Genomic DNA, 15967 nt, shown 5'->3' with positions numbered 1-15967 from the left:
GACGATGATGATGGTGATGATGACGATGATGATGATGGAGATGATGATGATGATGGTGATGATGATGATCGACGAAGCGCTGGGGTGGAACAAACACGACGTGGCAGAACACAGACATGCAGTTTAAACACATCAGGAGACATTTCAGTTAGCATGTTGTGCTAAAAGGCTATTGTTGTCGTTTTGATTTCAGTTTACATTTTAAACCTTTTTGACAATGATAGCTGGAAGTTATTATTTTATAATGTAATCATATTGTTATTAAAATATTTTTATTGCATTTATTATTACATTGCATTTATTGCATTGAATTTGGTGTTTGTCTGTATAAACTCTCACCCACCTAGAGAATAAAGACTCCTATGTCCGCCTTCTCTTTGTGGATTTCACATCTGCGTTTAACACAATCATTCCACAAACACTGATCCATAAGCTCAGTGCTCTCGGTTTGAGCTCCACCCTCTGCAATTGGGTCCTGGACTTCCTGACGGACAGGCCGCAAACAGTGAAGATCCATGATATCTCCTCCTCCCCCATCACCCTCAGCACCGGCTCTCCCCAGGGCTGTGTGCTGAGCCCCCTCCTGTTCACTCTGCTAACACACGACTGCTCGGCGCAACATCCAGCTGCCTGATCGTGATGTTTGCGGATGATACAGCTTTGGTTGGACGCATCGCCAACAGTGACAAGGCCGACTACAGGCAGGAGGTGGAGCGCCTGGAGGGTTGGTGCAGAGAGAACAACCTCTGCATCAATGTGAAAAAGACCAAGGAGATGATCGTGGACTTCAGAAGGGGCAGACATCTCCCCCTTCCTCCCCTGTACATTGGAGGAACAGCGGTGGAAGTGGTCTCCAGTTTCAGGTACCTGGGCGTCCATATAACGGACGACTTCACCTGGAGCAACAACACTTCCTGCCTCATCAGGAAGGCACACCAGCGCCTCTACTTCCTCAGGAGGCTGAGGCGTGCTGGACTGGGGAGCTCAGTCCTGACATCTTTTTATAGATGTGTGGTGGAGAGCGTCCTGTGCTCCTGCATCACTGTGTGGGACGGCAGCTGCTCTGCAGCAGAGAAAAAAGCTCTGCAGAGGGTGGTGAAAGCTGCACAGAAGACTGTGGGACACAGCCTATCCACCACCACAGACATTTACACCTCCAGGTGCAGGAAAAGGGCCTCCTTCATCATGAAGGACCCCACCCACCCCTCACACAAACTGTTTGCCCCTCTCCCCTCAGGCAGGAGGCGGTGGAGCATCAAGAGCAGGACCACCAGACTGAGGAACAGCTTCTTCCCAGAAGCTGTGAGACTGTTGAACTCTGGAGGTCCTCTGTAGCCCCTGCTGCCAAACCCATACCCCCCCCCCCCACACACACACCAACAAACACCCATGGAACATTGCACAATGCAGCCATTTGCACAGAACTCTCGAACGACTCATGCTCCCATTGCACTACTGTCTTTTGCACTACCCTGTCAGTCATTTGCACTACTGTTTATACTGTTTTACTGTTTACACTGATGTTTACATCATCTACTGTATTTTTTATATTCTACTGTTTTTATATTACATAGCATTGTATATTTATATTTATTTTGTTAGGAAATTGGGCTTATACTGGGACCGGGGAAACTAATTTGGTTCCACTCATGTTCTACGTGTGTGAAATGACAACAGAGCTCCTTGAATCCTTGAATCCTTGAATAAATGGTTATATACTTGGCAGACTTATCACAGACAGATAGACAGCAGGTTTCGTGTTACCTAGCAACAGTTCAGTCTCATCTCCAGGAGAGTTAGACTAGTTCAATTCAACGAAGTCGGGCACACTGACTACGGTTAGTTAGACGATGGTGATGGTGATTATGGTGATGGTGATGATGATGGAGATGATGATGGTGATGGTGATGATGACGATGATGGTGACAATGATGGTGATGATGATGATGATGACGATGATGTGATGGTGATGGTGGTGATGATGATGATGGTGATGATGATGACGATGATGATGGTGATAGTAATGATGATTGTGATGATGGTGATTATGATGACGATGAGGGTGGTGATGGTGATTATGTTGATGGTGATGATGATGGAGATGATGATGGTGATGGTGATGATGACGATGATGGTGACAATGATGGTGATGATGACAATGAATGTGCATTATTTACATGAGTGGTATTTCCATCTAGTGCATGTAGTGCAGGTGGGAGTGGGATTGTCCAGATTAACGCTCACTGTTGAGCAGACGGATGGCCTGGGGGAAGAAGCTTCTCCTCATCCTCTCAGTGTTGGTTCTCAGGCAGCGGAACCGACGGCCTGATGGCAACAGGGAGAAGAGTGAGTGTCCGGGGTGATGGGGCTGCCTGAGGATCTTCTCGGCTCTCGACCTGCATCGTTTGGTGTAAATGTCCTGCAGGTCGGGTAAGGTTGTTCTGATTGTCCGCTCAGCTGAGCGGACTACCCTCCTAAGGGCCGAGAGGTCCTGCTTTGTGCAGCTGCCCATCCATGTGGTGATGCTCCCACTCAAGATGCTCTCAGTGGTGCAGGTGTAAAAGTTCCTGAGCACCTTGAGGGGGAGCCTGAAGTCTCTGAGGCGTCTGAGGTGGAAGAGACGCTGCCTGGCCTTCTTAACAGTCCTGTGAATGTGCAGTGACCAGGACAGGTCCCGTGTAATAGTCACACCGAGGTATTTAAAACTGTCCACCCTTTCCACCTCAGACCCGCCGATGCAGAGTGGACGGATGTCCTTCTGCTGCTTCTTCCTGTAGTCCACAATCAGCTCCTTAGTTTTGCTGATGTTCAGCAGGAGGTTATTCTCCTGGCACCAGCTCTCCAGGTGGGTGACCTCCTTCCTGTAGGCCTCCTCCTTGTTGTGGGAGATTAACCCCACGATGGCTGTGTCGTCAGCAAACTTTATGATGGTGTTACTGTCTGATGTGGACACACAGTCATGTGTATACAGGGAGTACAGCAGGGGACTCAGCACGCAGCCTTGGGGGGATCCAGTGTTGAGGGTGAGGGGGGATGAGTCATAGGGGCCCACGCGTACCACCTGTTGTCTGCCAATAAGGAAGCTGTGATCCACCTGCACAGGGAGGAGTTCAGTCCAAGATCACACAGCTTGGTTACCAGTCTGGAGAGGACTATGGTATTGAATGCTGAGCTGTAGTCCACGAACAGCACTCTCACGTAGTTCCCCATCCTAGTGTCTACGTGGGAAAGTGTCTTGTGCAGCAGGAAGGTTATGGCGTCGTCTGTGGATCTGTCTGGGCGGTATGCAAACTGAAGGGGGTCCAGGTTGGGGGGCAGAGAGGAGGTGATGAATGTTTTGACCAGCTTCTCAAAACATTTCATCACCACAGATGTGAGGGCTATGGGGCGATAGTCATTGGGATTACTGGGCTGGGCTGTCTTTGGGACGGGGACTACAACAGACTTCTTAAAGCAGGTGGGAATCACACACTGTGAGAGGGAGAGGTTGAATATCATTGTAAACACCGGTGCGAGCTGTTCAGCGCAGGCTTTGAGGACCCGACCGCTAATGCCGTCAGGCCCTGCTGCTTTCCTGGTGTTTACACTTTTAAACATCCTCCTCACCTCCAGCTCCGTCACAGTGAGCGTCACCTCTTCACCGGCTGGGAGCGCAGCTTCTTGCCTGCTGTCCGACTCGAAGCGAGCAAAGAAGTTGTTGAGCTCATCAGCCAGAGAAGCGTCGACTCTCATCGCGGGTGGGTGTGTTGCTTTGTAGTCTGTGATGGTGCGTAGTCCCTGCCACAGCGCCCTGGAGTTGCCCCCGCCCATCTGCAGCTCCAGTCTTGCAGCGTAGCGGCGTTTAGTCCCCTTCACCGTCCTACGGACAGCGTAGGTGGCTGCCCTGTACAGCGTCATGTCTCCGGTGGCGAGTCCTGAGTTGTAGGCAGCGGTGCGGGCCCTCAGCGCGTCACGGACAGTTTTGTCCACCCATGGCTTCTGGTTGGGAAAAGTTCTGGTGGTGGCTGTTGGTGTTACGTCTTCCACCATTTTCCCGATAAATCCCACAACCGCTTCCGTGAACTCGTTGATGTCACCGTCCAAGCTGCACCGAAACATATCCCAGTCCGCTGAATCCAGTGCGCCCCGCAGAGCGGCCTCCGATTGGTCAGTCCACCGTGTTACTTCTCTGACTGCAGGAGATTCCTGCTTCAGCCGTTGTTTGTATTTCGGCATGAGAAGGACTGCACTGTGGTCCGAAAGGCCAAACGGAGGCAGAGACTTGGCCCTGTAACCATCCTTGAAAGGAGAGTAACAGTGGTCCAGAGTCCTATTTCCTCTGGTGGGGCAGTCGATGTGTTGCTTAAACTCCGGTATCACCTTCCTCAGGTTAGCACGGTTAAAGTCCCCGGCCACGATGAGGGCTGCATCAGGCTGGTTAGCTTGATAGGTGGATATAGCCTCATGTAGCTCGGTGAGAGCAGTGTCCGTGTTCGCCTGAGGTGGGATGTAAACAGCGCTGATGATGACCGAAGTAAAATCGCGGGGCAGGTAGAAAGGACGACACTGGATGGTCAGGAGCTCCAGGTCAGGGGAACATGAGTGTCTGAGAGACACAACATTCCTGTTGTCGCACCAGTTGTTGTTTACCATCAGACACACACCACCTCCCTTTGATTTACCGGACTCGCCCGTCCTGTCCTTGCGGTGAACTGAGAAGAGAAGAACTGAGAAGAACTGAGAAGAACTCCTCTGGTTGAACGGCATGGTCCGGAGTCAGGGGGGGTCAGCCATGTCTCAGTGAGGCAGATGACATCACAGTCCCGTATATCCCTCTGGAACTTTATTCTGGCCCTGAGTTCATTGAGCTTGTTTTCCAGTGACTGGACATTGGCGAGTAGGATGCTGGGCAGAGGTGAATGGTGTGCTCTGCGTCTCAGTCTGTTCCTAACGCCGGCTCGTTTCCCTCGGGGCCTCCTCCGTGACCTGCGGCCTGAGCGTCCATTGTTGTTGTACTGTTTGAGTACTGTGCTCCAAGGTTGATTAGTGTCTGTCTGTCGTATGTGTTACGACCTACAACAGGATGGCTTAACAAGTTAAAAATTACGCTAAAAACGACTATATACAAACAAATTTTGGGAGCAGGTACGACAGCGGCCGACCTCACCAGCACCATCTTTGTTTGTTTTCAAACAAGTCAAGTCAAGTCAAGTCAACTTTATTTGTATAGCCCATTTTTACAAGCAGTTTGTCTCAAAGGGCTTAACATAACATCAGCAACATCCTCTGCCCTTCGACCCTCACATCGACTAAGGAAAAACTCCCAGAAAAACCTTTAACAGGAAAAAATGGAAGAAACCTCAGGGTGAGCAACAGAGGAGGGATCCCTCACCCAGGACGGGCAGACGTGCAATGGATGTTGTACAGGCAGAAAAGCAATTTGCAACATGAGAAATGACATTACTAAAAAGATAAGTAAAACAAAATCTCAACTGTTTAGTTTCACTTTTCTACCACCTCTATATGATTTTAACATTTCACAAGTTAAAAGAGAATTATAGAAATGAAAATTATAATGAACTGATTTCGGCCTATAGGGAGAACCACCCCGCCCATAGTCGGCACACAGAAGAATGACAGGCAGATGACAACAATACACATTGGGTTGGTCATAGAGCCGGCTACAGTTCAACTTGAAGATCTGGATGGAGAGATACCTGCAGAAAGATACAGAGAGAGAGAGAGAGAGAGAGAAAGGGAGGGAGAGACAGAAGACTACGAGGAGAACTGGACACACAGTTAGTGACATAAAATAATGAATTGTATGTTAATCTGACGAGGGGAGAGGATAGAAGAGGAAAAGGAGGAGGGGAAACTGCTTGGTGGATCATGTTTGTGTCCCCTGGCAGCATAGGCCTATAGCAGCTTAGCTATGATAGAGATTAAAGAAACAGTTAGTCAGACCTATTCTACCTGTGGCTATATATCATGAGGTGGGTGAAACTATGCCTACCAGCCCTACACACTTTATTTGGTGCTAACTATATGCTTTACTAAACAGAAAGGTTTTAAGTTTAGTCTTAAAAGTGGAGGTGGTGTCTGCCTGTCGAACCCAGATTGGCAACTGGTTCCACAGCAGGGGTGCCTGATAGCTAAAGGCTCGTCCTCCCGTTCTACTTTTAAGAATTCTGGGAACTGTAAGTAGACCCGCACTCTGTGATCTGAGTGATCTATTGGGAATATATGGGACTATTAGATCCTGCAGGTATGATGGGGCTAGTCCATTTAGGGCCTTATATGTAAGTAGGAGAATTTTAAAGTCTATTCTGAATTTTACCGGAAGCCAGTGAAGAGAAGCTAAGATGGGGGAGATATGATCCCTTTTACTGATTCCTGTTAAAACTCTAGCTGTTGCATTCTGGATCAGCTGCAGGTTATTAATGGAGTAATTTGGACATCCTGACAATAGTGAGTTGTGGCTGTGGTACATAACCTGTTGTTAAAGATAAGTTGATCTGATCTAAGAAGGAAACGCCAATCAAGGGAAAGACGTCCTTGAGGAGCTTAGTTGGGATGGGGTCTAAGAGACATGTGGTTGGGTTAGATTTGTTCATGCTGGAGGTCAGCCCGGGGAGGTCTATGGGCAGGAACCTGTCCAGAGATGGAGTAGGATTAAAAGAGGTTTCTGGAAGTATATCGGCTATTCTGGGGAGATCTTTATTGATTATTTCTCTAATGTTATTGATTTTATTGGTGAAGAAACTCATGAAGTCTTCACTGCTAAGAGCTGCAGGAATACAAGGCTCAACAGAGCTGTGACTCTTGGTCAGCCTGGCTACAGTGTTAAAGAGAAAACGTGGGTTGTTCTTGTTTTTCTCTATTAATGTTGAATAATAGGCAGTTCTGGCTTCACAAAGGGCCTTTTTGTATGCCAATAGACTGTCTTTCCAGGCTCTCTGGGATTCAGCTGATTTGGAGGAGTACCACTTCCTCTCCATCTGTCTTGATGTTTGTTTAAGTGTTCGTATATTTGAATTATACCAAGGAGCTAGCCTCCTATGATTTCTAACCTTCTTTCTCAGTGGGGCAACCATATCTAAAACTGTATGCAACGTGGCTGCAGTGTTATTAACAAAAGAATCAATTGCTCCAGGAGTAACGTTTAAATCAGTATGGTCTGTTGTACTGGTACATGCTGCTGAGGGGAGCTGTGATGGGATTGCATCCCTAAATCTGTCTACACTATCTTCAGAGAGGCATCTGGTGTAGTAGACCTTTTTGTTGTGTGCTGTAAAGTCTTCTAGAGTTCAAAAATTACAAGTGAATGGTCTGAAAGGAGAGGGTTTTGAGGGGCAACTAACAGGTTCTTAGTTTCTAGGCCATAGGTGAGAACCAGATCGAGTGTGTGATTGTGGCAGTGTGTTGGTTCATTCACTATCTGAAGGAAACCTATTGAATCTAAGAGTGAACTAAAGGCTGTTTTAAGACTGTCAGAGTCAACATCCATATGAATGTTAAAGTCACCTACTATAATGACTTTATCTGTACTGAGCACTAAACTAGATAAGAAGTCAGAAAACTCAGACAGGAACTCTGAGTAAGCAGCAGCAGGTGGGCGATACACAACAACTAATAAAACTGGCTTTTCTGACTTCCAGTTTTGGTGAGACAGGCTGAGAGTGAGACTCTCAAATGAGCTATAGATGGATTTAGGTTTGGGGTTAATCTGAAGACTGGAGTGGTAGATTGCTGCCACTCCTCCTCCTCGGCCTGTGGCTCGAGGAACATGATAGTTAATATAACCGGATGGAGTTGATTCATTTAAACTAACATATTCTTCATCCCGTAACCAAGTCTCAGTGAGGCAGAATATATCCGACTGATGATCAATAATTAGATCACTGACTAGGAGGGATTTAGAGTGGAGGGATCGTATATTTAATAATCCACATCTGACTGTCCTATTTTTTGGCTCTAAATATTTGCTAGTTTGTATTTTTATGAGGTTATTATGATTAACACTTCTTAAATTTTGTGCTGGTTGGACTATGGGAGGACGAGGCACTGACACTATTTCTATGGGATTGTTAAACTTAGTATTACTGTGTGCATTTATATTTTTATTTATTCTAATTTTAACAGAGGGCGGCAGTCCTACAGAAGCAGCAGAGAAGTGTGTAAGACAGCGACTCTGCTTCCTGGCCTCGACCCTGGTTTGTCAGGGTGTTAGTTGTCTAATAAACTTGGCCATATTGGTAGAAATAAATGCCGTCTCTGCTAATGAGGCCAGGTTTTCCCCAGAAAGTCTCCCAGTTATCTATGAAGGCCACGTTGTTTTCTGGACACCACCGTGACAGCCAGCGACGGAGCGATGACATGCGGCTAAACATATCATCACTGGTCTGATTCGGGAGGGGACCAGAGAACACTATGGAGTCCGACATGACATCATACATTACAAAGGACAAACATGACAGGTTGTTATAATTGGAATTCTGAGGACTATGTGTTGTATGTTAAGAAGGCACAGCAGGGCTTGTACTTCCTGAGAGGGCACAGGAAGAACAATGTAGATCAGAAGCTCCATCAGGTCTATCAGAACCTGGACAACAGACAACAGACTCAGGAACAGCTTTTTTTCTACAAGCAGTCACCATACTAAACATACACATACACTAACCACACACCACTCTGACCTGACGTGTGCAATACGGCAGTGTGCAATACAGCTCTGCATCCATCCATAGACAATATATAGACAATTTATATTCATATTAACGCTCTGTTTTTGCACTATTTCTCTACTTATCTGCACCTCATTTTATTTTATTCTATTTTTGTTAGTATTATTTTATTCTTATTTTATCCTGACTATTTATACATACTTAAATTTAGATTTAGAATAATACCACTCCAAGACTCCTATACCAACTCCGTTTACCATGTTATTTTCACACAATAGAGTTATTTAATGTCGCACATGTTAACTGTCAATCATTGCCAAGTCGCTGTGCTTTATATTAAAAATTATATTAAAAATTTCAGAATTGCCACATCATCTGACAAAATAAAAAGAAATCCAATTTAATGACAATAGCTTACATACATGCATACATAGTGTTAACCTATATGCAGTGGTTACATCCATATACACTTACTATCTTACCTAAATGTCAGTACATGCAAAATCATGTCATGTAAAACCTAAACACACATAAACACATGCATATACTTAACCTGTTTCTTTTTTCACCCTCTTATTTGTTTGGCTGCTTTAATCTAGATTAAAAGCCTAACTGGGGACAAGGGCTAGAAACTAGCACAGTCTACTGAACAGATAGATAAATTCAGAATGTGTTAGAGAAACTTTTATTGCTCTGCAGAAACCAATGTAATTAATATGTAGAATGACTGTTCTACTACTGTTTTTTCAGTTCAGTAGGAAAAGAGCCTCACCCTGTGTTTTCTCAGAGTGGCACACACACACACGCAATTTAGTTAGCAAGTTCAGGATTTATCTGTAACTGTTATAAGATGCTGTGCATGGTAGTAAATTAAAAAGATGATCTGAAAAGGACATCCCATCCTCGCTGTCTGCATGCAGTCTCTAGTGCAGGTCAGAATCAGATCAGAGTCAAGATATAAATATGTAGGGCAAACAGTGCGATGGTTCATGCAATGGCAGGTGGATTACGGGGAGATCAGGGAGACAGCCTGGGGGAAGAAACTGTTTTTGTGTCTGGTAGTCTTGGCATACAGAGCTCTGTAACGCCTACCAGAGGGAAGCAGATCAAACAGTTTGTGTGCAGGGTGTGAGGGGTCTGCAGTGATGCTTCCTGCCCGTTTTTAAGTCCTGAATGGAGGGCAGGTCAGCCCTGATGAGTTTTTCTGCAGACCTGATTATCCGTTGCAGTCTGTTCTGGGCCTTTTTCCTGTTGAAGTCTATGTGGGACTTTCACTTGAGATCCTGGGCGAATGTGGTTCCCTGGAACTTGAAGGAGTCCACAACAGACACTGTGCTGTTGAGAATGGTGAGAGGGGGTTAAGGTGGGTGGGTTCTTTCTAAAGTCCACTGTCATCTCCACAGTCTTGAGTGGGTTTAGCTCCAGGTTGTTGAGACCACACCAGAGGACCAGCTGGTCAACTTCACGTGTGTAGGCAGCCTCATCATCATCCCTGATGAGGCCAACTACTGTTGTGTCGTCCGCAAACTTAAGTAGTTTAACAGATGGGTCTCCTGAGGAGCAGTTGTTCGTGTAGAGGGAGAAGAGCATTGGGGGAAGAACACACCCCTGGGGGGCACCGGTACTGATGGACCTGGTGCTGGAGGTGATGCTCCCCAGCCTCACTTGCTGCCTCCTGTCAGTGAGGAAGTTGTAGAGCCACGGAGAGGTGGAGGTCGGCACTGTGAACTGAGAGAGCTTCTGGCGGAGGATTTCTGGAATGGTGGTGTTGAACACAGAGCTGAAGTCCACGAACAAGGTTCTGGCATACGTCCCTGGGGTGTCAAGGTGTCATGACCACAGACGTCAAGGCGAGGGGTCATTCAACCCTGTGATGGAGGGTTTTTGGGGGACCAGGATGATGGTGGAACGTTTGAAGCAGGAGGGTACTTCACATAAAATCTGGGTGAGGATGGGTGCCAGGTGGTCAGCGCAGGTTCTCAGACAGGAGGGGGACACTCCATCGGGTCCTGGAGCCTTCCTGGTCTTCTGCCTCTGGAAGAGCCGATGCACCTCCTCCACATTGACCTTCAGTGCTGGTGGGAGGTATGAGTTGAGGGGGGAGGGGGAGGTGTCAGGTATGGCACAGAGGTTGAGTGTTGTGGATGGGGTGGGTGGAGGGTGTGAAAACCGGCAGTAGAAGCTGTTCAGCTCCTGTCAGTGCCTTGTTATCTACGGGGTGGGGGGATGGGCTCCTGTAGTTGGTGATGTCTCTCAGGCCCTTCCATGCTGGGACAGGGTTGTTGGCTGAAAACTTGTTTTTTAGCTTCTCAGAGTAGCACCTCTTTGCAGCTCTGATCTCCCTCATCAGTGTGTTCCTGTCCTGCTTGTACAGGGCCCTGTTCCAACTTCTATGGGCCTCCTCCTTGGCCTGGTGCAGCTTTCTGAGTTTGTTGGTGAACCATGGTTTATACAAAAGCTGATGTAGAATGTCACAGTGTCAGTCAGTTCGTCGAGGTCTGTGGCAACAGCCTCGAAGACACTCCAGTCAGTGCAGCCAAAGCAGGCCTGTAACTCCATCTTTGACTCAGCTGTCCATCTCTTAACTGCCCTCACTACAGGCTTTGCTGATTTTAACTTCTGTCTGTAGGTTGGGATGAGATGGACCATGCAGTGATCAGAGAGTACCAAAGCAGCACGGGAAACAGAGCGGTAGGAGTCCTTTAAAACAGTATAGGACTCAGGATCATTTACACTTAGGAACATATATTGGGACAAATATACGTTTTTTGCATTGGGCATCTGTACACCACGGGCAGTGATGCGAGGCAGAGGTCCGAACAAAAATCTTTAATTAAATAATCAAACTCAAAAAGGCACACTTACTGTGGCATGGGATCTAAGAAAACTGTGGCACAAAAAACTCCTGGCGATACATGGCATGGCAAGGCAAGACAAAATGTTTCCTGGCATGAACACGCAGACATACAAAAACCTGGCATGGAACATACGACAAAGTAAAACGCTCTGACCAAGGTGACTGGGAACACGAGGACTAAATAGACAAGATAACGATACACAGGTGACACACATTAGGAGGGAGAAAGCAATCAGGAAAACCCAAAGCAAAGCTACATGAAAACGGGACACACAGGGGAAGTGACACCTTCAAATTAAAACAGTACATGACCAACAACCTTGAACATAACACATGGGAACACAAGAAACACATGGAACATGGCACAAGGACTCAAAAACCAAAAAACAGAGAACCAGGACATGACAGAAACCTTGAACATAACACATGGAAACACAAGAAACACATGGAACATGGCACAAGGACTCAAAAACCAAAAAACAGAGAACCAGGACATGACAGAAACCTTGAACATAACACATGGAAACACAAGAAACACATGGAACATGGCACAAGGACTCAAAAACCAAAAGACAGAGAACCAGGACATGTCAGAAACCTTGAACATAAAAACACATGAGAAGACAAACATGAAACATGGCACATGGACTCAAACATAAAACATGGAAACACAAGAAACATTCAATTCAGTTCAATTCAGTTTATTTATATAGTGCCAATTCACAACAAAAGTTATCTCATGACACTTTCCAATTAGAGTAGGTCTAGACCAAACTCTTTAATTAAGTTGTAATACAGAGAGCCCAACATTCCCCCTTGAGCAAGCACTTGGCGACAGTGGCGAGGAAAAACTGCGTTTTAGAAGGCAGAAACCTCGGGGCAGACCCCGGCTCAAGATGGGCGGCCATCTGTCTTGAGTAGAGCTGTACAGAATTAAATCAGATTATGACTAAACAGTAGTAATTGCAGTAGGTTTTGAAACATGACACATGGATTCAAAAACAAAAGGACAGAAAACCAGGATGTGACCGAAACCTGAACTTAAAACATGAAACATGGCACATGGCACACTCCAAAATCAGAAAACAGAACCAGGACATGACATGAACGCAGTGAAGACTTTCATCTTCAAGGGGTTCAAGAGGACAAAAGTGTGGCATTAACCATTTAGAAATTCCAGCCATTTTTATACACCCACCCCCATTTTTTGTTGCTCATGAGTGATGGGATCAAAGGAACTGCATTGAGCTGGTTTCAGTCTTATTTATCAGATTGATTTCAATTTGTTCATGTTAATGATACATCGTCCACACTCACAAAAGTTAGTCATGGAGTTCCCCAAGGTTCTGTATTTGAGCTAATATTATTCACCCTTTATATGCTCCCCATCGGTGATATTATTAGGGAACACTCCATACGTTCTCATTGTTATGCAGATGACACACAATTGTATTTGTCAATGAAACCAGATGAAACAAATCAGCTAGTCAAATTTCAGGCATGTCTTAAAGACATAAAAACCTGGATGACTTGCAATTTTTACTTCTAAATTCAGACAAAACTGAAGTTATTGTTCTGGGCCCCGAAAACCTTAGAAACAAAAACCTTAGAAACAAACCTTAGAAACAAATTATCCAGTGATATAGCAATAGATGGCTAGATGGCTTAGCCGTGGCCTCAAGCTAAGAGTTATCTTTGACTAGGACACGTCCTTTAACACACACATATTTCAAAGACTGCATTGTTTCACCTCTGCAATATTGCAAAAATTAGGCACATTCTGAGTAAGAAAGATGCAGAAAAATTAGTCAATGCATTCATTACCCTCAGGTTCGATTATTGTAATTCCCTTCTATCCACTGAAACCACCTTTATCTGACGGAGGGTGTGACTGCTCACAGTGATCCAAAGATCTGTAACTGTCAGTGTAAACCTGTTCATTTCCACGCTGCTGTTGCAGTAATGGTGTGATTGTTCGACAGTGCAACACTTGAATAACACTGGCATCCTACTGAGGAATAGCGTTACATAAAATGTCAAGTTGTCAAAAACAAGAGGGACAGGACAGGAACAGAGGGAGCAGAGGGAACAGATCCACCCGAGGATGTTGGGATCAGTGCTGCAAGACCTGAGAGATGTGGGAAATGGATGTGCAATCCTGTTTGGTCTGATCTGTTGTTTAAACTTGAGCTATCCCAAGGACCTGCGTTACACTTTTGAGTTTCTTCAAAAAGTGGTGATGGGAACAAGCTCTCCACTAAGGTGCAAATCCTCAAAAACAAACTTCATGGGTAAAATGCCATCAAGACTGTGGATCTTTAGTTGGATTTCTGTTGATTCTTACTCAAGGACTGTGGACTGATGCTGGACACAGCTGTTAAGTTTAATGACACTTCTTGATTGGTCTATAATTGTGATGACATTTTTACACAAGTGATGGAGTTAATTTAATTTATTTTAATTTTTAATTTAATTTACTTTATTAATCCCAAGCTGGGAAATTACTTCTCTGCATTTAACCCATCAATGATTGAAACACACACACATGCAACATACAACATGCAGTGAAACACACAGGAGCAGTGGGCTGCACCAAGCGCCTGGGGAGCATATATTGGGGGTTAACTTAAGGGCATATCAGACATTATCACTCCACCACACTCAAATTTTTCCTGCCCGTCCGGTGGGGGAATCGAACCAGCAACCTTCTGATTACAAGCCGCTTCTTCAACCTCTAGCCCACAGCTGCAGTCCCCCAAAAAAGAAAAAAAGGAAAAAAAAGAGTTGAATGTCCATGCTCATTCAAAACCTGCTCTTAAAACTTTAAAACTCATCTGATTCAATGTCATGTTGTTGGTACTACAAGTGCAATTATTCAAAAATTGGCAACTGCTCTTTTGAAATTAGAGATGTTTTCACATCTGCCATGTTCAGTAATTAATAGCTTGCTTGAGGAGTTATGTTTAGTTTTTACCTCAGTAGTACTGCCTATATCACAGAGTACAGCATTTGACATTTTCAAGAAGCATAACCCCCAGGTTGACAAGTTCGTAGTTAACAAAATGTTTAAGTTATCTATAAAATTCAACAAATGTGGAATTAATCAGGTACACAGTTAAAAGAGTAATATTATAGATGTATGCTTTTTTTACTTACTTTATTTTTTTTACTTACTTTTATTTCATAAATACATTTTCAGTTTTTGTGAATGTGTGTGTATACTGCAGTTACACATATAACATTTGTAATAGTCCCACTGTTTTATAAAGTCTCATAATAAAGGCTAAAGTAAAATTAATTAACTTAACTTGTATTTATTTAACTTACTGATTTAACTAAGGTGTTGTATTTACACAAACCTTCCACATTTGCGTTAAGTTAATTGAACCCAATCATATTAAGTTAACTGAATGTTGTTGTGGTTATACAATATAGCAATATCATGTAGCTTTGACGTAAGATAGTTAAGTTAGATCTACTTAATATGTGTTGTTCAAATTAATAGTGTGTGGATTTTCCTGTTTAAACAACACAGTTTCGTGGAACTGGTTAACATAACTTAGTTAAGTAAAATCAGCATTTCATTTCTTAGAGTGAAGCTGCTGCATTCTGGATCAGCTGCAGGGTATTAATAGAGTAATTTGGACATCCTGATAATAATGAGTTGCAGTAGTCCAGCCTAGAAGTAACAAAAGCATGGACAAGTTTTTCAGCATCACTCTGAGAATAGGATGCTCCTAATCTTAGCAAAATTACGGAGGTGAAAGAAGGAGGTCTTAGAGATCTGTTTAATGTGATGGATAAATGACACGTCCTGATCGAAGATAACGCAGAGGTGGGGGGCCAAAGTAATGCCGTCCAGAGAGAGAATATTATCAGCTATTATACATTCTAAGATGTTTGGGGCCTAGAAGAATGACCTCAGTTTTATCTGAGTTTAATAATAAGAAATTGGAGGTCATTCAGTCCTTTATGTCCTTAAGACATGCCTGGAGCCTGGCTAACGGCTTTGTTTCTTCAGACCTTAAGGATAAATACAGCTGAGTGTCATCAGCGTAACAATGAAAGTTTATGCCATGTTTCTGAATATTTCCTAGAGGGAGAATGTAAAAGATGAACAGAATCGGCCCAAGCACTGAACCCTGTGGAACACTGAGGTTAACCCTTAAATGTGAAGAGGAAACATCATTAACGTGAACAAAGTGAAATCTATCTGATAAATATGATTTAAACCAGCCTAGTGCTGTCCCTGTGATCCTAGTCTCATGTTCTAATTTGTGTAATAAAATGCTGTGATCTACAGTGTCAAAAGCAGCACTGAAATCCGGTATGAGTATGAGTAACGAGTATGGAGACAAGCCCGCGTCTGATGCCACGAGGAGGTCATTTGTAACTTTAACCAGTGCTGTTTCTGTGCTGTTATGGGCTCTGAAACCAGACTGAAACA

Source organism: Scatophagus argus, chromosome 11 (assembly GCF_020382885.2).
Source record: "Scatophagus argus isolate fScaArg1 chromosome 11, fScaArg1.pri, whole genome shotgun sequence".
Lineage (NCBI taxonomy): Eukaryota > Metazoa > Chordata > Actinopteri > Scatophagidae > Scatophagus > Scatophagus argus.
Note: the sequence above shows the minus strand (reverse complement) of the source record.